At 38.0% G+C, this 24,841-nt stretch overlaps 1 protein-coding gene across 2 annotated transcripts in view; it reads left to right on the top strand.

Moving 5' to 3' along the window:
* Nucleotides 1-19,093: 19,093 nt before the first annotated feature.
* The window catches only part of sll (slalom), a 56,712-nt gene continuing 50,964 nt past the window's right edge, over nucleotides 19,094-24,841 (top strand). The window contains exon 1 of one of the 2 annotated variants that reach the window (XM_067093559.1): nucleotides 19,094-19,490. The gene's annotated coding sequence lies outside the window, so the exon portion shown is untranslated. The remainder of the gene's footprint in view (nucleotides 19,491-24,841) is intronic. The other variant, XR_010851259.1, reaches the window with a different exon arrangement.

Raw genomic sequence — 24,841 nt, forward strand, 5'->3', positions numbered from 1 at the left:
TAGAGATTTTTAGCGAAGAAAAAGAAGGAAATCGTTAAATGCACTGTGAAAGAAAGGGTTTTCTTTTGTCACTAACCAAAGTAGGCCTATTGGTTCCACAACTCACGAGTCTTTCAGTGTTTTTCCTATAAAAAATGCTAACAAAAATATTGTAAATATTAATAATAAAAATGTCTGTCCAAATTCAGTTTGAGGGATTATAAGACGAAAATCCAGATTCAACAGCTATTGTAGACCCATAGTTCATCACACAATAAATGAAAGTGATGCACTTCGCATGTGTGAGGTATGTTCACAGCAGGAAATGGATTTTTTGTTTACTATACAATACGACAGGACTTTTTAATGAAATGACGTGGGACGATTTAGGTTACCATTAGCGAATCTGTTCCCATTGACCTGATAACGATTCAACTACGCACGTATTTTGTCTGTAATTTTTACGTTACTTTTCCTTGAAACATTTTGCTTTGGAATTTACAAGATAAATCATCATTTTCTTTTGCCTGTTGTGGTGAGTTTTTTTTATCTTATATATATATATGTGTGTGTATATACTGTATATATATATATATATATATATATATATATAAAATCTTCACCTTTTTCGACATTTTCTTTCCATAACTTACAAAATAATCTTACCGAACTTTGTTACCTATGAGAGAGAGAGAGAGAGAGAGAGAGAGAGAGAGAGAGAGAGAGAGAGAGAGAGAGAGAGGTCCTTGATCAGTATCCCAAGCAGGTGGTAAAAGTTTCGGCATACGCATCCGTATGTTATGTTAAACTCGCAGATGTTAATCACCCCGTGCTGTGTTGTTCACAAGTGCTGCTGATGTATGTCATAGAAGTAGAGACCGTGTCTTACATACTCTCTCTCTCTCTCTCTCTCTCTCTCTCTCTCTCTCTCTCTCTCTCTCTCTATATATATATATATATATATATATATATATATATATATATATATATATATATATACATACAGATAGATAGATATGTGTGCGTGTGTGCGCGCGCATGTGTGTGTGTTTCTGTGTGTACATATATGGGGAGCCTTACGAATCAGTCATAATAGCAAGCGTCACCGCAATTTCTGTGTATAATGCGTTAAAAGTGTCCCTGAGAAATACCTTGGCCGTTGTTGGGGTGCCAGATATAGCCTCCTCACTAAACCCTTAAAGTTAGCATATAGCATCAAGTGGAGGTCGACACATAAACTCTCGCCAACCTCTTCCTCTTTTCCCCTCCTCCTTCCCCCTCTCCCAGACACCATCCATCCGCTGGTTTTATTCATCCTCCACCCAGCCATGCTTACCCACGTACGCCCGTCGCCTTCCCTACCCGACTACCGGTAGTACCACCAGTGGCTCCTTTTTCCCCCAGCCATCACCATCCACTGCTATACATTTCCTCTCCACCCACTCAATCCGCCAGCGTTCGTTGGGTTTTGGGGTTGGGACGCTGGCTGCCTTCTGCTGCCACCCTTGTTCCTCCCTTCTCCTCTCCTCTCCCCTTCAGTCACATTTTTCATGTCTTAATATACAGATTATTTTACCTTCTCTTTTCTAAACATTGCGCTCGCTTGCAATACGTAGGCGACGAACAATGATCTCGGGGAAACTTTCCGTTGTTTGTTAAATTACTTTCGAAGATACGTTGCTATAATTTTCTTGTTATCCGTATGTTCATAGTATGTAGATATTTTTTAAGCATTAAAAAAATGTAAAATCTCTACAGTTACGGTAGCAATAAGGAATAATATGCAAGAGACACGCTACGCCTACGTAGGCCTACTGAACCCTCAATCACAAAAAGTGCTAAGAATATGACACTGGGTTGGACTATTCAGTGGGTGGCTGAGGAAATAGAGAAGATGCTCATAATCCCTTCTTCTGATGCCATTGGCCAATAATGTTAAGAAATTCAAGAAAGAAATTTCCACGTGACACAGTTATAGATAGTATCCGTAGGCAGGTGAAATTCCACGTTCACAAAAGCCGGAAGCAACAAGTAATAATTACAAACAACAGACTCGTCGAATACACCATAGAAGACCTGCCTCTGACAGAAGCCAGCGAAGGTCAACCACAAGGTCGCAAGGTGGGGGGCAAGGAGAGACATGTCATGTTAATTCGTTGCTAAAGTAAAAATGAGTATCAAAGGTGATCAGAGTTTGATTAGCCTCCTGACGACTAAAGGGAAGACGTATCGTCTCGGGAGTCTTACATGATGAGTTTTTTTTTTTTTTATTAAATCTTATCCTTTAGTCTATATCAGATTCATTGATGACTCATTCGTAAAAATAAGAAAATCTGATCTTCTAATCTTGGTCCAAATTATGAAGATATAGTTAAGGAAGACTAAAATGGGAATTTAAAAAGGAGTGTAGAGCCTCTGAACATTTCAGCTGCCAAGAACACATTTGGCTCGATTCCTCATATCACGAGAGGTGTATGTCATGTGAAAACGAACCGAACTACATAAACGGAAAAAACGAACTTTTAAGTTGCCTACAGTAACAACGACACACTATCTTATCGAGCAGTTCACTATTTTAGCAAAGAACTTCGTAGAAAAGACAATAGACAGCACATTCTGAAAACCATGTCATCAGTCTCTGTTTACTCTAGTGATTTCTGGAAAAAAAGAATGAGACAAGTTGTAGGAACTGCGATATAAATAGAATGTGCTTGAGAATTTTTCGTCCGCACGCTGTTATATCTAAAACGGAACAACGTTGTGACAATTATGCACACATCGTCCGATATGAATCTAGTGAAGAAGAAGAAAAGAAAAATGGCAAGAAGACAAATAGCCACGCCAAGTGCTCACTAATCCAAAGATAAAACATCAGAAAATGTATACTTACAGGCTCGACATGATGGACCCATTGTCCTCTTCGGAGTCTTCAGGAGGTCCTGGATGAAGAAAAAGCCTTAGTAAGTGCTTTTATTCTTTGTCATGGGCGTTTGTATTCGACTTTACTAATGTCTTACTGAAGGTGTGTGTTTGTGTGTGTGCGTGTGTGTACGGGGTGGCACCGCAGTCCTAGCAAGACTGGTTAATACCTTCTTACTTCCTCAAGCAATGTTATTATTATTGTTGTTACCATTATGACTACAATGTACCTTGAAGAGACTGCTCGAACGAATTGTATCTGAAGGTGAAAACAGGAGGTTAAATTAAGGAATTGTACAGACAGGTGGGCGGCGACTAGATACTGAAATAAGAAGATGAAAATTAAAGGAATACACCTTACACCAGAAAGCCTCTCTCATGACACACAAGTAACAGCGGTAGAAGGCTTAGTACTAATGAGAGAGAGAGCACATTAGGCTTATGGCTTCCGTTGGTAATTTCTCTCTATCTCTCCCTCTTTTTTCTTTTAACTGAAGGTCATTGCATTAAATATCACCGAAACTGAGGATTGATCACTAAAGGAAGGATTTTCTTTTTCATCAAACTAGCCATATGCCAACACGGGCTCTTGCCTCTCAAGTAGCACGCAAGTTTTCCCTTTAAGCTCAATTCAAAATTCTCTAAAGAGAATACTAACATAAAGTGCTTTTATAAAGAGGAAGAAAGCAAATGCATTCGTTCACACTTAAGGTGAATACGAACAACACCAAAGAAAAGTTCAAATTAAAAAAATTCATCCCATTTACGAATCTAGACTGAAAGAAATACAACGCCTTCTCCAGTTCCGTGACTGAGCAGGGATATGCCCCACTATCAAGGAAATTAATTTTCATAATGCGGCAAAGGTTGACAAGCCATCAGGAAATAAGTTAGTTGGTTTACATTAAGATGACCTTAAGATATCAAGGGTTCCCAAAGACGGGCCGGCCGGTAAGTGTGGCTAAATGGAGTGAGACGAGTGCTGTGAACCTCTGCAGTCGTCCAGTCAACTGAGACGTCATGTCAAAAGGATTCTTCTTCTGCATATGACCTGTTGTGGGTTTTTGTTCTTAAGACAATGGACAGCAGATTTCTACTGAATTAAAAAAATGTTACCTATTCAATGAATACTATATTAAGAGCACGGTGAAACACTGGTTGGAGTACTGAGGTGACTTTACTAGCAACCCCTGCAATGCGGATGAACAATCTTTAGTCAAGTGTTTTGCATCGAACGTAAAGGTGTACGTGCAAGATGGCAGGTTTTTGTTTGATGCTTCTTCTATCAGGAAAAAAGAAGGCCGCTGTGGCTCCATTTTAAGGAAAACTAAAAAAAAAAGGTTTATATGAAAGCATTGCTCTTGGTTAAGACGAAATGGTTGGCGGCTAATGACGGGAAAAGGAAACACTCCAGCGAGCCCCAAAATGACGTCATCAATTATGTTGTCAAACTCTCTGACTTTTGAATGGTCAGGAAATATTATTCGCCTCTCTGTCAGTATCAATGTCACTTAGTTTATAGAGCATGTGACATTTATTGCTTGTTTTGTTTGAAATATTCCACCACATACATAGGAAAACAACAATTTCGCTGAGGCGTGCACAGATATGCTACGGATACTGACCGAAAGCAGTGTGTCTAGTAATATTGTGTGAGATCATAGAGCAGTTGGAACTCTGACAAAACTCGGAATTAACACATCTCACGCGATAAAGATGATAGATAATAATATCATGAGGATATAAAATGAGAGAGAGAGAGAGAGAGAGAGAGAGAGAGAGAGAGAGAGAGAGAGAGAGAGAGAGAGAGAGAGAGAGAGCAAATTACTAAAGAAATGCACATATCAGAATGAAAGAAACTGAAAATAACGGAAACGAGGACCGAGGAAAATATCCCAGTTATGTTTTAACATACAAAAGAAAATAAATATGAATAATTTTTAATGTAAACATGAGATAAAAAAAAAAGTATCATATAGTGACAGTCTCCGTATACTGAATGTGCGGGCAACTTTGAAAGAAATGAACAAACAAAGTAATAGGTTAAATGGTGCTGAATAAAGACGGAATACTGGTAATATAATTGAAAAAGACTATTTGGTCAACAGATCTTCCACTCACCTTAATGATGAACAAAAGTATATAGTAACAGCAACAAGTCTAGTGCCTAAAATACAATTATATAGTACCAAGCAAATGCAACCATACAATCGCGCTCATAATTCTAGTGACATTAACACTAAGCATCAAGATAACAGACAGAGTAGACTCAGTATACATCCCTTAATAGCATATACTACTATATTTCTATAAAATAAGTAAAACGCACATGTTAAGTATGCGAAAAATCCCGTGATCCAAATGAGCACTGCGAATCACTAAAAGCCAGAACGCGAACCCTAGCTGACCACTCTACATGACCGGGGATGATCCTCAGTCAAACCACAGGTTTTCGGAGTTTTCGGTACCTAATCGATAGATTATGGACGAGTGCAAGTGATTACCAGTTCATACCTTTAGCTACGAATGTACTGGGAGATTAGTTCCAGATCTTCCCCCTTCCCTCTGCACAAAAATGGAGGGAGTATTTGCAACAGCGTAATATATCGAATACATTTTGAACAGTATAGACGCACATTCTTAACTGAATAAAATATTCATTATGCTTTTCCATGGCAAAGGCAACATGTATTTAATTAAATCTCTCTCTCTCTCGCTTCCGCATCAAAGGCATTTTTGAGTACGTATGTGCATAGTTTGATGAAATACAGTGTATCACCTTTCTCGTAAAGCGTTTAAGAACGTTGCTTACACTGGATCTGAATCTTCCGGAATATATTATCTTTCATGTTTCTTGAATGCAAGGGCCTTCGTGAAATTCTGCCATTCGTGGCCTTTCCACGGTTTCACTTCCACACATCTCTAAGTAGAACTGGTTCTTCCAACACTTCTGGTACCCAGAACCCACAGGTATGGTTGGCAGGGCATGTCTAAGACATCTTCATTTCCCCTACGTCAAACTACATTATGCATTTATTAATGTAAAATTTAATTTTTTCACTAACTCCATTCCCTGTAAAGTTTACTTCCGTGATATCCTTGTAATTCAGCATTAACCAGCTTGTATGGTACCAAATAATGTATTACCTATCTTTCGTGTTTTGACACTTAGGCTAAACACAGCCCAGAAAATGTTGGCATGCAGTTGGGTTAGGTATACCGTCCGTAGTTTCCATTGTTTACAAATCCTTAAATTCTATGGGTTATATTGTTAAGGCAACTTATTTTTTCAATTACCTGTTCCCTGTAATACAAAAGTTTATTTTGGACAACGACATGCAATGCGTAGCCTACCATACAAGCCTAGGCCTACTGTACTCTGGTTTTACATAACTTTTACACAGCACCGCTAGCCTGGCAATACATTCAAAACATGAGTGGCATTTAACTATAGATTTTGTATTTTCATAACAACTTACTGATAAAATATTGCATATTTTCTAATCCTACATATGATGTTAAGATTGCAACTGCAGGCATTCATAAACATAGGGAGCTTATTCCTGGCTCTTAGTAGAAATACGTAAACTTAGTTAATTTTATGGCAACGTGCACAATATCAACTAATACAAGTTGCATACCTTCTACAAGGGAGAAATATTGCGTTACAAATGGATACCAAAGGAAGGCGGTTCTTCCAACTTCCAGGGGACCCACACTGGAATCTAAGTCATAAGATTGTTTTTACTGACGCACGTTATCATAGATACAACCAACTTCGAGAGGATAAATCACTTCTATCAGAAAACTAATTAATCTTTTTTTGTTATATCGGTTACTAAGGATATCATCATCAATATTTATGAGGGATAGCCATAATTTAAAATTGACATCTTTAAATATCGAATTAGTTTACCTCCGGATACTGAATTAATGCGGAATTTGAATTCATCTTCAAACATAACTGCTATCCGTAAGCCTACATACGAATTTCAGCAAACCATTGCATTCACCGTTATTGATACAACGCAAACCTCAGATTCTTTGGAAAGCTGAATTGTGCCAAACAAATGAGCAAGTAATTGAACAAAATACAAGCCAGGAAAGGAAAAATAAACAAATTAGTACTATCACGGCCTACAGGGACGAAAGCCATACATCAGCAGACAATTTTAATGCCAATGAAAATACAACCATAACTAATGGCTCAAATACTAAAATCTACTTGTTGTTGGATATAAGTGATTAAGAATAAGATTTTAATCTTAGTCTTAATAACTATGACCTTCAGTTGACGTTAGAATTTGTTAAAAAAAGAGAAGTTTTGAAAACTTCTCTCTCCACGAATCATGAAACACGTTGAACATGGAGTTGGTGGAGCCCGAAGGCATGCAAGACGAAAAGTTTTCAGGGAAAAACTCTGTCTTCGAAAAACCGGCCAATAATTGTTCCCCAGTAATCTGACGTCACTTCCTGTCTCTGAACTTTACCAACACCACGGTGCCTATGGTAATATTGCTTAAGATGCGTGTAATCTTTGGACTGCCGTGAACAATTTGTGATAATTTTCTCTGATGCTACGCTGAGTTACACATTAGTAATTGTTCAAGGAACAGGTTCAAGTTTTCTTATATTTTTTGACTTCTCGAAGCTGTTTTTGAAATTGGAAAACGTAGGGTTTCTCTCTCTCTCTCTCTCTCTCTCTCTCTCTCTATATATATATATATATATATATATATATATATATTATATATATATATATATATATATATATATGTGTGTGTGTGTGTGTGTGTGTGTGTGTGTGTGTGTGTGTGTGTGCGCGATATATATATGCGTGTGTTTCCTGTGTCATAATATGAGAGGACAGAGTGACCAATATTGGTATAATTTTATGATTTTCTCAATACAAGTGTTGCTGTTTTAAATGTCTTCTTTGGTAGTAAAATTTATATATGAAATAATGGATAAAAAAATCTTCAGAAGTGAGCACAGCAAACTGTGTTGAGTTAAAATTAGAGAAATACTTCACATTTCGACGGTTAAAAAAATAATTTGCTGAAAGGCGATCTTTTGAACGACAGGTGAGGAAACTGTTCATTGGAATTTGCTGAAAATTGGAGTATACAAATAGAACATTTTATTCCATGGGCAACATTAGACAGAATATTAAGAGAAATACAGTCATAATAATGAAACATTCGAAAACAATGAACACACTGAACATCTGAAATGAGAACAATATAAGCAAAAACACAAACAACACTTGTTTGCGCCTGGGTTGATTCGAGTTATCAATGACATGTTACGAAAGATCAGTTGAGTGAAGGCATCTAAATGCCTTTTCCGGACCAGCAATCCTAGAAAATACGCTGTCAAAGGCACGTGATTACTTAAGAATCCATGTACGAGGACCTTGTAATTTTCCAGGAATATAAAACCCTACGACTTAAAACGTATTGACTTCACCATTGGGAGGTGCTGGGGAGGCTTACCAACACCTAGACTATAAGTCTAGTGATGTTAAGCATCAATGGACTTTAATCATTGGCTTGCAAGATTATTAGTTCCTGCATCATATAATATATGTATATATATGTATATATGTGTGTATGTGTGTGTGTTGTAGCAAAGTAATACCCGGATCTCTACCAGTGTTCGAGTGCTAAAGCGCTAAGGACAGCGATGCAGCCTTGCTCTAAATTTCTTGGTAATTTGCGGTTGCTAAGTCTTATTCCTTGACAGTGATTACTCGCATGCATGTGTGCGAGACAAGTAGGAAAGATATTTCGTTATTATTAAATCTAAATATAATACAAACTTCAGTTTGCTCAGCACCTGTTATTTTTGAGTCACCACATACATGCACATACTGTACACATGCATGCACTCACATACAACAGTCAACCTCCCACCCCCATACTCAAACAAGCAGAGAGAGAGAGAGAGAGAGAGAGAGAGAGAGAGAGAGAGAGAGAGAGTACTTTCGGTACTGTCAGCGGGAATAATTTTCTACCCAGTTTGTTGACGCGCCATATGCTATAATGATTACGATAATCCACAGGATGTGTCCTTAAAAGACTGCGAGTGTTCTCTCTCTCTCTCTCTCTATGCCTCTCATGACTCATCCTGGTCAGTTTTGAGGCCAGCAACTGAAGGGTTGTACACACGTACACACAAACACAGATACACACACACGATCTCAAGTGTCCACGTACACTTGCACACAAATCTAGTAACAGCCCGTAGACATTCCTATGAATGGCGACTTCGTGGACACACATAAAAAGATTTATTCATTTTGACAGCCAGTGTTCTATTGTAAGGAATTGTACATCGGCCTGTTGTGATGTTTTAGGAGTACAGCGCTGGTTCGTTGATAAACCACATCCGTTTTTGCAAGAAAACAGATTACACGCGGGGTTTCTGTTACGCCAAACAGGCTTCGCTTTTTCTTTGCGCCAGATGAGCCTTTGGCGGCTCATGCTATAAGAATTTTCACGAACAAGATTAATTCTAGAATCAGCCGTTAAAGTATGAATGTGGTAGTGACTATTACTTGTTTTTCCCGTGAAGCCAACCCTCATGAGGGGAAAACTCCTAGATATAAGTAGAGCTTGCTAAGTTCACATCTTAAAGTCTTAAAGAATCTTTCGTAAATAATGTTGAACAGTTCCACCTTGTGGGATGGAGTAATTCCTCACCATCCCTCTTCTCATTGGTGATCTATGGTGAGAGAGAGAGAGAGAGAGAGAGAGAGAGAGAGAGAAAGAGAGAGAGAGAGCAAACCCTCTTAACTTGAATTCTGCGTCTATTTATGTGATTGGGAGTACTTTTTTTTTTCTTTTTAATCAGGGGTGGAAATGGAGACTGATTTTTTCCTTCTGTTCAGTAAAAGATTTTTTTTTATCCATTCCTTTACGATAGAAGCTACGTTTTTCAGACTCTCTCTCTCTCTCTCTCTCTCTCTCTCTCTCTCTCTCTCTCTCTCTCTCTCTCTCTCTCTCTGTCAGAAGATAGGTTCTGGATCATTGCAAATACATTTTAGCACGGTGACGATAATTGGCGAAAAGATTCGGCGATTTCGCTTTTCAGGTGAAAACTTTTCGCTTCTTTGGCCGTAGAGTTCATTAAAATTAATGGGGTGAAGAATTTATATGATTACCCGAACCTACAATTCTTGGTTGAGAGAGAGAGAGAGAGAGAGAGAGAGAGAGAGAGAGAGAGGTTGTTGTCTCTAGAGCTTTTAATGGCTGGCGTAGTTTTAATGCGCAAGTGGCGAGTTGGATGTGTACACAGACATGTGTCGAAGCGTGATAGACTTAAGGTGATAAGGTGCAAGTATATCAGTTAATACTCTTGCACCTCCTTCCTGCTCATACACCCCCTCCCGCCACCAAGGCGGATAACCCCACCAAGGCGGATAACCCCACCAACCCCCACCATCCGAGCGCCGTCCCCCCAACATCACCCCCAGCTATGAGTCACTGAAATCTCGAGGTACTTTCCTTTTCAAGAGTGCATCGCGATACATCAAGAGGCTTCGTAATCCAATGTTAGGTAAAAGTGAAGCGTTACTTTGTGCTTGGGAACATCTCATTTATCACAGCCCGGTTCATGCTGGTGTTCTCTAACGTATTCTACTTTCAAGCTGTAGATCATTGGTCTAGATTTCAAAAATAGCTTGGAGAAATATCTTGACGTGCGTTGGCCAAACTCTGGGTTAAATCGATACCAGGGTTTTAGGTTCCTTCACCCTTGACTAGGGCCTCTTTCATATTTTATTTATTTTTTCTGTTTTTTTTTTTTCGCTCGACAGAGCCCTGCAGGTGTTTAGATTCACCTGCGATTTGGTCGGGTTCGCCTTAGAAACTGACGTCCCAATTGCTAGGTTAGGTTTCCATAAAAATTGCTCAGGTTTCTTGTGTTTTCGTATGATCGCCTGTTTTTGCATAGTTGAGCAACTGAATGACCCATATTCTTGCTCAGGCCTAAGAAAAACAAAAGTAAAATGGAACTGGGAAAAATAGGTATATTGGGAAAAGTTGGGTCTACTCCAGCAGCAAGTAATAAACACAATGTTACTTAATCTTTTTTTATTACCACCCGTCAAAAAAAAAAAATACAAAACTTAAACAATATAAGGTACTAAGCATGAAAGAGAATACCAGAGAATAAAAAAAAAGACAACACCATAATTATTTATCCTCTCCACCCCAAGGCTCAAGGTTGTTTTTTTTTTGTCACCTGAGTAAATGAAAATTAAAAGTTACGTAAGAAGTATCTTAGAATGGCATGGCAGGTATCAGTAGGAACATCAAAAGAGGACTGATTAGTCAAAGGCCTTATGAAGCAACTTTGGTTTGTCTCTGAGTAAAAGTGAGGGAACGGTAAATATATCAGACTTAAACAAGGAAGAACTGAACTTGGTCTAACAAAAATGGCGATACTATAATTTTCTAACCGTTTTTACGGTTGTAGCTTAAACTATTTATTTTCAGTTGTGGTACTGAAAGTACAATGAACTCTCAAGATATCGAGATGAACTTACTTCGCTAAAATTAAGAAGTATAATGATAACTGGTGGAGTTACGAGATATATTACTAGATGGAAGTTGACAAAGAGAACTAACATTTTTAAAACATGTTTAGCAGATTGCATAAATACTCAGATTTAGTCTTACATAAATGCACATAGAACATTATTCTTCATTAAGGCAACAAAATAGTGATTACATTTGCATTCTATAAAAAAAAACCATGATCTAAATCAGCAGCTGTTTGAAAAAGAGCTTTGGTAAATTATCTAGTTTCTAGTGTCTACCAGTACACAGTTGGTACTATCGACCAATTAAGTGCAGTCTGTCACTTAAAAAAAAATAATCAGCAATTGGTAACTCATGAAGACCAAAGATTACGTTCTTTTATCTGTTGAATGGACTCTGGAGATTGCTTGTCGAGTGTCGAGTACTCCTACAGCAACAAACTCGACTGTCGACATTTCTAAAAGGAATATTTCTTACAAGCAACAACAAGAAAGAGCAACAGAATAATAGAGTTCATGATGAACGTTCAAAAGCTTCATGAATCATGAAGCTTTAAATCCAGGTTAATAAGTAATGTTTCTCATCATAAGTTTTAGAGACGAATTGCAAGAGGCTCAGCCTAAAAATCTTGATGATGTCACCTTCAGGCGCATAGCTTTGGAGGAAAAGATAAGCGAAGATAAGGTCAACACTCAAGTAGGGACTGAGGCACTACGTGATGTCAGTCTCATTCTCATTCTAAGGTCAAAGTGGCTAAACGGAAGCGTCGTTTGCCTCCAGAAGCAGAGAGAGAGAGAATAAAATCATAACCCAAGTGCAATGAACGTCTCCTGTTTGAAAAAGCTGATCATGCTTCTTCTTTGCCCGCAATTCCAGATTCTTCGGTCGACTATTTTCTGGCCAAATCTCTTTAATGTTATCTGTAAATAGGCCTATCATTGTTATTTACTTAGTCAACGTATACAGTAGAGTCTTATGAAGTTATGATGGACAGGAATTTGCTTACTGACTTGAAAAGCAACCCAAGTCACATCGACGCAGCTTACTGATGAGAACCTGAGGTCGTGAAAAAATTTTGTATTCACTTCACAATGTGTACCGTATCCCCAGGTATCTTATGCGTTCTCTGTTACAAGAATGTGTTGTCAGTGCTAAATCTTGTCTATATTATCCCCAAATGTAACCAAACAGAAAAGGTATTTGTATTTTCGCAAAGAATATATGTTCCGTGCAACATTCTACTGAAATAGGCTAGGCTAAAGTGTTACGATTCTTTAGTAACTTACAGAGATCAGACTCATATTTCGAAGCTTTTATAGAAGACGCCCAAAAGATTTGCTCTAAAATGATTAGTCAAAATTTGAGTAAGGTAAAGTTAAGAAGTTAGAAAAAAGCTAAGATGAAACCAAAGGGAATTCGTGAGAAGTAAGAAGCAAAAAGAGTAAGGAGGTGTGGAGACTTAGAAGTTAAAAGGTTCGTGTGGGTGAAGAGATGGATCAGTGTCTTGCGATGGTTTGGCCATGTGAAAAGAATGGACGATAACAGGTTGGACAGAAGCGTGAAAGAGGTACTGGAAACGAACTGCCCTAATATCCAGGAAGCTAGAGAATGAGTGGGAGATAACGGTGAGTGGCGCCATGCGTCTTGCGAACGAGCCTTCTGGGTGGGTGGGTGTACGAAGCGGTTAATGCTGGGGAAGTCTTATTGCACACATTGAACAATGGAAATATAAATGTGGCAGTCAAAGTGTGTGTGTGTAAATGTATGATTAACAGACTGAGTACTCTGTTCATGATATTCATACTTCCTGAACACGTGACCAAATGCCAGCCTCGGAGACGCGTTGACTGAGGCGCCAAATATTGACTGAACTTTGGTGCCGTCAGCTGCGTTCCGCAGACGACTTTTCGATTGCGTCGTCGATCAGTCTGGCAAAAATTGGTTCATGTCTGTGTGGCTACAGCCGACAACAAGAATTTTATTGTAGCGTAGGAAGAATAACAAAACAAACTACCCTAGAAGAATGAGGACTTTTTAAGCATTGATTTACGAAGCCTAGAAATACCTTTTATCCTTATAAAAGAATGATTAAGCTCCGGTTTAGTGAAAAATACCTGTGTGAGTTTACTTATCTCTAGGGCCTGGAAGGCCAAGAACGAATCGAGTTTCTCTGGGGCAAATTATTTTGGACAGAAAAAAAAGCTATAAGGAAAGCTTTATCTGAGCCATTATTACTTTCCTTTTTAAATATAAAAAACTACAAATTTAAATCAGCTGCCTAAGATGTACATTTCGAAACAATAACTCCCCGAAAAAAGAAAAAAAAAAACAAATAATTCCCACGCTTTGGGATTCTTAGGTTCAAAGGAAAACTACACTTTTCTTTTATACTGGAATGATATAATGTTTTGGTTTGTTTTTAATATCTTTGTAACTTACTAAGTTTTTACTTTGTAGGCTTATTAGACTTTACCTGAGGATTCACTGGTACTATAACTTCCTTCCATCATTTGATTTATATATCTTACAATCAGTAATTGTCCTAGTCGGTATAAAAAGCATAATTCATAACCTGTATTAAGCCTGAGACTACTATATGCTATGTTGTTTGTGGATGTTGCTACTGTACAGACTTCTTGAGGAGTAAGAATAATCATTATTTGTCAAGACTGGTCAAGCGTTTAAATTTTCATTGTGATTGAGAGCCAGAGACTGGACAGGTCGTAATAGACGCCATATTCAACAGAAGCAGCACTGACGAGTGAAGATGTTAAGTGCTCCCTGAGTACTGCCCGTTTCGTTTCGGGGATGAAAATGTGGTCATTAATTTCAAAACGCATCTGATTGATTTTGGAAGTAAATTAATAGTAAAGAGCTGGAAAACACTGTATAGTCCAAAATCATTTAAATGAACTGTTTGCTGAGGGGATGCATTGACGTCACCGTGTCCTCGAGTTGCGTGACTGTTACATTTATGCAGCCACATTGGATGGAAAACGGAAGGTACTGCACGACAGTGGATCACGGTAGCACTGGAGCCGTAGGTACTATTTCTCAGCCCTGAGAAATAGACTCATACTGCAAGTACTGTCTTTATTTTATTCTGACGTATACTTGAGTCCATAGTTACCGCTTGGGCATTGCGTCTAACGATACATCAAATGAAATAAGGGCATATAACTCTTTATCCTCCCTCCTTTTCAGAACACGATGGCCTGAATTTTTTGCTAAACTGATCATTGGAAATAACATGCACTTTTTTTTCAGTTTTTCAAAATAAGTAAAAAAATTCACATCACTATGTGACACTGATGGTCTCCATGCTGTTTTGGGTTTTCTTTATATAAGGTAAAACGAGAAATTGCTGTTTATTATCAGCGCAAAAGATATATAAACTAATACTATTTTACATTTGTAATCTTTCGAACAAAGGTTAATTATAGAGACAGAAATTTGTCTTTTACAACACAAGTCTCGTGTGAATTATTAAGAAGGTTAAATTATGATTTAACGTCTAAATACAACTTAACAGTCGTTTCACCTACAGTACATGGGATCATTTAATCAGGAGTACCAACATTTAATCAGGAATACCAACATAGCCTAACTCCCGCTAAAATTCACTTTTTAAATCTCACCTCTTGCAGACACTTTCTAACTCTTTCTCAGGTCTCTTCGAGTTTCGCTCTCATCAGACATCCTACATTTCTGTCAAAACTCCAGCATTCTACTTGCACCTACATCTGCTCTTGCTAGAAGCCTATCATTATCCCACCCACAAAATTACAGCTGGGTGTATCTGGTTTCCCTAAAAATCAAATGACAATCGACTTTTGTACGCGCTGAGGTTCTACTGTTACTTTCCCCACAGGAAGATATGTTACAATAAGGAATAAATTATAGGTTAATATATATATATATATATATATATATATATATATATATATATATATATATTAATTATATATACAGTATATATTTAGGTATAATTTTTCTGCTGGGGGAATGATTCTTTGTGGTTTCGTCGAGACTGAGTTGCAAATGAACTCGCCTCCTTATAGAAGTTATTCTGTGTTATGCTGCGTTTTTCCCAAGGGCTGGAGTCAGGAAGGGCATCCGTCCGTAAGACATCTGCCAAAACAAATTATGCAATGAACCTTTCAGTGAGTGCTAGAAAGGAAAGGCTGGGAATGAGAGGCGAAGGAATGGACGAAGGGGGGATACAAAACAGAAGCAACTGGTGAAGGCTCATTCAAGACAGTGAGAAGAAGAAGAAAGATTTTAAAAAATCGACGTCAGGTTTTATTCCTGAATGAAACGCTTTTTCCTCAAAGCAATATAAAATATTGCTAATATATATATATATATATATATATATATATATATATATATATATATATATATATATATATATATATATATATATATATATATATATATAATGTCACTATGTTGATATAGCTAGCCCTACGCCCTTTTTCTTAGCCCCAACAGATGCTGGTACTCATTTACAGCTGGTTGGAATCATTAGCCTAGTTCTAGAGTTTCTACGGACTTAGCAAACGAGTGCGTATGCACGCGTGTACGTATTTTTCATGTACAGTACATGCTATATCAGCCAAGCCATAAGTACATCTACATACACAAGCACAATGGATGTTTTCAGGCTGGAAACGATCAATGGGCCTAGCAATCATTCCTCGAGATTTCGCCACTCAACTTTGCATGGCAGTTACTTTGAGTTTAGACTAATTATTCTTATGAAATTGCAATTGTACTGGAAATTTTTACACAGACATTATACGTGCACTGTCTCCTGTTAGATTTCAAGGGACAGATTGAGACAAATATCGCTTGAGGCTGGTACGATTTCTTACTAACTTGATAAGACTGAATAATGATCACAATTCATGGCGTGCCGCACGGAACTTTATTTTCTCACGCAATCAGCTATTTCCACGTGACGCACATGTCCCATTAAGAGGCCAAAGAGTCTCTCTCTCTCTCTCTCTCTCTCTCTCTCTCTCTCTCTCTCTCGGAAGAAATGAATCATTTGTGAGACTACGAATCCCAAATATGGATGAATCAGCGGTCACCCCAATCACTCCGACCCCACTGAGTCTAACGTGATCTGGATATTCATGAGACTCGAAAAGTCTTTCCTCTGTTTTTGTCGATTTTCGTATCCTGTTGACCATAACAGGAAGAAGGACCCACTTTCCGCTTTTTTCACTCGCTCACTCCTGCAGATTGCGGAGCGTGGCGTAACCACTATACGGTTTTCCGACCGTCTTGCTTCCATTTTTGGTCATTTATAGGTATGAAGCTGGAAGGGGTATTCTCAGAACCTGCACTGAAGTCATTTTCAGACATGCTCTTCTTCAAGTAATGTCCTTTGCGCATGTGCAAGAGCGTAGCCCGTGATCTTTACCCCATGGCCAAAACGAGCAAATATATATATATATATATATATATATATATATATATATATATATATATATATATATATATATATATATATATATATATATATATATATATATATATTGTAATGTTGTTATATAGTATTCCTTCCAGCTTCCTTTTCAAAATGACCAAATATGGGAACAAGAGGTTCAGGGCACCTTCACCGGTTACGCCTATCCCCTCTCCTAGGAGGAATGAGTGAGAAGCCTAATGAGGAAAATATTATGGACTCATGAAGGAGAGACAGAACCCTTGTTAGGACCTCTCCGGTATGACGCAATATATGGAACGGCGAGCGAAGCAACAAAGGGAGAAGGAAAAAATACTTCTTGAATTCTGTAAATGTCTACTTCCGCTGGAATCAATGAGAGTAGAGTCACTGGGGTAAACGCTGATTCATCGTCATTTGAACTTCGTGGTGTCGCTAAATGAATCATTCCTTGCAAGAGAGGGAGAGAGAGAGAGAGAGAGAGAGAGAGAATATCAAGCTATACAGATAATGCCTACGATAAGTATGGTGACCTTATCAACGAAACTTAAAATAATCTGTATGATTTTCTTAGATATTTCAATGCTAATTTATTGAGTCACATACTTTTGCTTTATGAAAACCAGCTTAATAAACAACTGCATTGTATTCCGGAATTCTCTCTCGGAAATGTTACAGTTAAAAAGAGTAACCGTTATTTCCGTCATTTTCTTCATTTTTGAATTAAACTTCCACAAAACACCACAGGACTCCCCTAGAAAACTAGTCTGAATACCACCCTGCATAAAACATGTGTAAATTCCAAAAAGACACAAGATAAAGAGTAACAAAGAAGCCGATGAGAGGGAGATCGCTATATTATACGACCGTGTACTTGCCAAGCCACAACTGAATCTTCTTAAATTTCAACAATTACTCATGCGAGTAATTCTTAATATATATACAATAAATAATCTTCAGGACACCAAGAAATTATCTTGCAGTCTAAACGAACCTCAGAAGAGAAAACAACCTTTTAAATATGGAGTGATATATCATCCCTCAAACAAAATTACCTAATTCACAATAATTTCATGAAAAAATAATACAATTATCTACTGTCAATGGCGGGGGGGAGGGGGTGGCAATGGCCCTGATACCCTCTATCCACCCCGACTCACCACATAAATCCCCGTCTCATCCATGTTTCTGGCTAGATGTCAAGTTTGGAATGCTTTGAACAAAGTTCAGTTACCACACTATTCTGAATCAGCGAATGAGTCGCCTCCAACGATCATTACACATAGGCCTATAGCATGCATTTTAGCACGCCCAGGCATATATATGGAGTCCGGTACTTACTATTGGCCTAACGGTAAAATACACAACTCTGTTTCATTAAAACAAAAAAAACGAGAGAGAGAGAAATGTATGTCCTATAAGATGAAATAAAAGGTATGTTCTATACGAGTAGGATCAATTCACTAACTCTCTCTTCTCGGTGTGCCTGTCTAAGGTACAGTATGCTTTATAAGGATGGTGGACACGCAATGTGCCAAAGCTTGGTCACCGGTGACCCTGATCTCGATTCTCTTGAGACAGCCTTTGTAATCTGGAGATATTTTACATCGCCTGAACGGTAGTTGCTTTACTCAAGAACTGTGTCATTTACAAATGTTCATTTCCTTGAAGAGCACGGATACAAGATTTCGTTGTTTTCATCTGATCCTAGACTTATGGATAAGAATTCATATGATACAAGTTCAGGTTACCATTAGACTAAGAGATTTAGTGTGCAATACATAACCGATTTCAATAAGTAATACACTAATTTAATAAATCATACATATGACTACATTGGTTTCATATACTTCTAAGTCACATATAAAAGAACATATAATGCATATACAAAATCCTGTTCGTGTGTACGTACAATTCGACAGTAATTGACAGTTTGCAAAACTCAGTAATACATCCTGCTAACTGAGAACCTTTGTAGTATGATTTATACATTAAACAGTATGATCAAGTAAAAGTTGACAGCATATATTCCAGCCACCCGCAAGGAGAATTCTTATATTGTGCTATCACGGCGGGAATGTGTCAGTTACGTTTCCAGCGCAAAATCTGATACCGACAAGTTCAGGGAATTACGAGACAAAATTGAAATCTAATCTCTGTCGGTGGCTCAACGGCCACCGCTTCGATACTGTGTGGAAATTTGAACTACCGCCATTTGTTTCCACTCGGAACTCAAGTTTGTTGTTGTTAGATTAAATTGGCCTAGTGTTTGTTCGACGGCTTACTAAGATCAGCCTGTGTCAATTGTTCCTGCGAAAATTAGACTTTGATTTCTGTTAAAGGAAAGGATTAATTTTTTTTTATCTGGTGGTAGAGTACATACGTGACAGAATATATACATCCACGCTTGATGGGGTAGATTAAAAATTACAGATGGAATGATGATAAGGATGCAGTACTCATTTTTGGTGAAAAAAGGAATGTTATCGGAGTGGGGAGATGGTCGAGTACAGTTCATAAGCAAATTTCTCTGCTCCTAGCAAATTCCAGGATTCACGTATCCCAGATTATAGCTTATTCGACTGTTTATGGTGAGTAGGAAATTAAAGATTGTGGTACAGTTTGAACTACTTGAATACTTAGCACTTGTAAATGTATTTAGCAAATTTTATTATAATAAACCGATGTATGTGTAAACTTTATCAACTAGTAATAAGCGATTACTGATAAATATCGCCAAATCACAGCATATACATTAAACGCGATAAAACCTAACCTATCCCAACATGACCTGACCTAGCCTAACCTTTGTTACTAGGCTTGTATGACTAAATAACAATGTTTAGTGTGACGGAACCAAATCTAGCCATACATTACGTAACTAACCTAACGTAACCTTTGGAACTATTGAATTGAAATGACATTCATGCATATTTACCGGTATTTATGCATATTTTTCATGAATGTGTCTCCTTTTTACCCACTGCACACCATTTCTCTGTGGAGAAGGTTGGACAAGGTATAAGCTTTCAAGAGAAATTTGTTAGAAATGAAGTTGCTAGGTCTACACCCTTCTTCACCATGATTATGAACAACCACAGTCGACTTACTACTTCATGTGTGTTTGTGCCCATATAGTAAAAATAATTAATGGTGACATAAGAGATTGTCGAGATGACAAATCCTGACCTCAGGGAAGCTAGGTACAGCGCTGAACTTCGGAACATGCTATATTCATACTGCGTAATTATATATGGGGAAGTGAAGAGAGAGGCTTACTACGGGCTGGATGACGGCACTTTTACAAACTAAATTCCGAAACGACTGAGGTACTGATATTCACGTTATCGCGTAAGCGTTATAAACTGTATTTTACCTTTCTTTTTCTGAGCGTATGAACAAAAGGACATCGTACAAAAGGTTATTACAATATCGTACTGTAAACAAAAAGCGTAGTCGCAAACTGGCTCACTAATAATGATAAAAAACAAGGGTAATTATAGTGTACAGGGAAAATTTATGTGTGTCAGCATGATTAATAATTTTAACACGTAACGGCAAATAATAGGTATTGAGAGAACACTCCATTTATGGAGAACATGAGTTACGCTCGTCATATATCATGACTTTTAACTCCTGGTGCACACGTAGTGTTCTCACGAGTAAAATGGGAGTGCTGGTGTATCATGGCTGCTCTTATGAGTGGTACTGTGCGGATATTGACCTCATTTGCTGGTTACAGTAGAACTGAATGGGGCATGACTCATCTAGAAGCAGTTGTTGTCACTTGCCAGAGTAACGTAACCTTGTACCAGCACGGGCTCTTGCTCCTTCGAGCAAACTACCGGGACAGGGGTAGGTTGATTGTCCTCTACTGTGCAGAATTAGACATAACGTGAAAATTGGATGTTCGTATCCAGCATGAAGCTTTAAAGTATATATAAGACTTTTTCATGCAAAGGCCGGTGAGATAAGCGATATAACTCTCTAACCATGCCCAAATTTGAAGGAAAGAGAGGCTGAGAGAAAATTTTACTCCACTCGCAAAGAAACAACAGACTTAGCTCCCTAAAAGAATATAGGAACAAGTAGAAAAAAGGCATTCGAGGCTCGCATACCTCTGCGAACGTCATGGGACACATGTTTTCAGCGGCCAGAAACGGTAAGTTGTTGGGATTTAAAGGAAATCTCACAGCTTAAGAGGAGACAGATCAGACTTCTTGGCAGGAGTATTGATCAAATATCGTCAACAAAATCTACGGTAATGCTGCGTAACCTTTCGGTTTCTTAGGCCCCACCCCCGCAAGAGGTTCGTTCGCCTCAAAACCCAATACTTGTTGCCAGACATTAGACTCATCTTTGGCGAAATTCTCGTGGACATCTGCGCATAACTTTGCGTATTCCTGATATCAAACAAACTAAATCGTAACCACATCCTCCAAGGTGGAGTTTATAAAAGAAAAATCGATAAGACTTAGAAATTATAAAGAAGTAAGAAAATCACACACCGAACAGCGGAAATAGAAGAGTGATGATTTCACCTGAATAAAGTCTGGGAAGTTTTGTCTTGGGTCTCGTTCTCAGGAGGAATTCTTTCCTTAGCTCAGTGAATTAGTAATACTGTTATTATTAGTTAGTTTAACCAGCTATCTGAGTTAAATTACTGAACTCTCCCAGTGCTTGCTGAAGCTCGGTAGAAAGGATATAAAAGAGCTGTCAGTGAGGATGAAAAGAATAAGAGATTCAATTAAGTAAATGATTTCCCAAAAAGGACCAGATAATGAGAATGCAGACCGATAATAATAATAGGGATGAAGTTAAGATATTAAGATCCTAATATTTAGAAGCACAGGGAACCATGTAATTTGTGAGCAACAAAATCGGTACACCTAAATGTCATTAAAAGTTAGGTCTAAACACATTCTTATCGAATAGAATCAAGGAAGATTAGCCTGCACAAACAGAACTGTGTGAGCATTGCAACTCTCATCTTTGATAAAAAGTATACAGACAAACTTTTAAATTTATGTGCTGGTTATGTCTCTGGACAGCGATAACACTTTCAGTGCATCTGAGGATCATATATCCTTTAGAACGGGCGGGAATTCTTTTATTCATTAGCCACACTCCATTGTCAACGGTCTAACGTGCCTGGCTCGGTCTAACATCCCCCCCGGCTCGGTCTAACTTCCCAGCTCGTTCTGCGGCAAGCACTAGGCAGGCGCGGTCTTGAGGAATGACCTAAGCAACGAGGTGGTGATCTTAAATAGTGAAAGTCGCTTCTTTTATGGGTGATGAGGATCGTCAGGACTCCGTGTCATGGGACACTCACTAAAAATTTGCTTCAGGCAAAACAGCCAGACTTTGCCACGGGTTGCCAATTGGCTTCGCTTCAGAGATACGTACGCGCGATGTTTTACATCTTTTCTCATTTCTAATTAACCCGACTTGAGAGCCGGAATTTTCTATTTTATGAAAAGTAACCTTTTTATTTTATTTAGAGAGAGAGAGTGGGGTTGGGGGTTGAGAGGGGGAGCAATATATCGCCAACAACGAAAACAGGTTTTTTTTTTGTGTGGTGCTTCGGTCTTTACGCTACTTTATTACAGCTTGAATCACGGGGCTGGCTGACTGGACGACCTACATTATTTTTTTCCCCACTTTTCACGAAATAAATGACGCTATGCCAAATCTGACGCTGTTGACCTTGTCATTGAGTATGTGGTTCGAATAAGGAATTTCAAACCTTTTAAAAATGTTGACCTGGTATTGTTTATTTTTCTAATTCCCCAAAAACACAAATAGCAAACAGCAGCTTAGCGTAAGCTTTCTAGGTCATTCTGACTTTTCAAATGGTAGAAAATAAACCGTCTAAGCGCAAGTGAGTGTGTATTAGCCAGTGAACGCTTCAGAAACATTACTAGACTTAGACAATGACGACGCTAAATAGATGAAATATGAATCTCGTTATCTATTTGCAGGAAAAGCAACAACAACGACAACAACAACAACAATAATAATAATAACAATAATAATAATAATAATAATAATAAGAGCTTGGTACTACGACTTTAGGGAGGCTGAAAAAAATCAAGCGGTTTGAATTTCTGAAGTGACAGGTGCGCGCGATAATTATATCCTTAGCGAGTTACTACAGTAGCGAGATTTTAGTCAGGCACTGTCGCAGTGGTGGAGAACGGTATAACACTGAAAACAAACGAGCACAACGCCAGAAGCTGATTTTTAGTTTTCTGCAAAAGAAAACTATTGGCTATTTGTCTGTCCGTCCGTACTTTTTCAATCCTCCCTCAGAGGGCTGCAAATTGGTATGTTGATCATCCACCCATCCAATCATCAAACATACCAAATTGCAGCCCTCTAGCCACAGTAGTTTTCTTTTTTTGTTTTATTTAAGGTTAAAGTTAGCCCTGATCGTGCGTCTGGCAACGCTATAGGTGCCAACAACACAGAATCGGAGGAAGGTCATTTTGCTAAAACAGAATCTAAAGAAGAAGCACCACAAATATGACACCAATATTCCACTTGACTTCTCAAGGCCTCTACAACTTAAGGGAGTGGCTAAAGGAATAATAATAATAATAATAATAATAATAATAATAATAATAATAATAATAATTATTATTATTATTATTATTATTATTATTATTATTATTATTATTATTATTATTATTATTATTATTATTATATGAATACATTGAACGTAAACACTGAGGAGGAACACTGATTAGGGGAGAGAGAGAGAGAGAGAGAGAGAGAGAGAGAGAGAGAGAGAGAGAGAGAGAGAGAGAGAGAGAGAGAGAGTGGATTTCACTGTCATCGTCCATTTAGAAACTCATTTACGAAAGCAGAAAGAGAAATATTTCAACACATGAAAAGTCAAAGAACTGGCTCATTAACTCCAATGGGAATAGACCTTCCATCCTAATATGTCGTATCATTTCGTTAATTTACTTACATTTTCTTCTATTTGTTTATTACAGGTTAGTTTATCTTTTCCTTTTCTTACTGATCTCTTCTTTCCGTATTTCGTATTAAAATTTGTTACTTCGTTCAAGCGAAGATTATATTCTTTGGAAGGTTAAATTTCAAGTATTGGGCTTGTTCCATATGATTAGGGTTCAAATTGTGAATATAATAATAATAATAATAATAATAATAATAATAATAATAATAATAATAATAATAATAATAGTAATAATAATAAAGAAAACTTGGATCATGTCAAGATTAGCGAACCCACTCGCAGCAGCGTTCTCTATTCTTTACCAGAATATTATTGGGTTCGTTATTCTTTACATGGGAATAATCGGGTTGGCTGTTCTAGACATGAACACCTCGGTACCAGACATCTGATTCCCCAGGGGCTAGTACTAAACAGGGCGAAGTACATTTGACCCCCCCAGGGGCTAGTACTAAACACGGCGAAACAGTGTAGATGAATCACTATTTCGTCGTGTTTAGTACTAGCCCTCATGTGAAATTGGAGTTCAGACCGGAAAGGGTTGGCCATTCTTTACATGGGGATCATTGGGTTCGCTGCTCTTGACGCGGAGATGTTGGGTTCGCTAATCTGGACATGATCCGAAAACTTTGCTGGACACTTAAATGAAATCGAAGGATTTGGTTTCTTTGACTAGAAACTGATCAGAAGTTGAAACGCAGACTTCATCGCCTCTCCAGCTTTGCCTTATCGTGGTCATTTGGCCTTTACAAGCCCTGAAGTTACTTCTTATAATGTCATTTGATGTTTTACTCAGTCATCTTTTGGTCGCTAATGATCATCTTGAATGAGTCGGTACATTCATATCACTCTGTGATAAAATTATAGCTGTCAATCTATCTTCGCTCCTCGAGTCTATCTATAGAACTCTAACCTTAAACTCCCTCTGTCTGTACGCTGGGTTCGTATATAAGGCTTCCC

Source organism: Macrobrachium rosenbergii, chromosome 50, assembly GCF_040412425.1.
Source record: "Macrobrachium rosenbergii isolate ZJJX-2024 chromosome 50, ASM4041242v1, whole genome shotgun sequence".
In the NCBI taxonomy this organism is placed as follows: Eukaryota; Metazoa; Arthropoda; class Malacostraca; order Decapoda; family Palaemonidae; genus Macrobrachium; species Macrobrachium rosenbergii.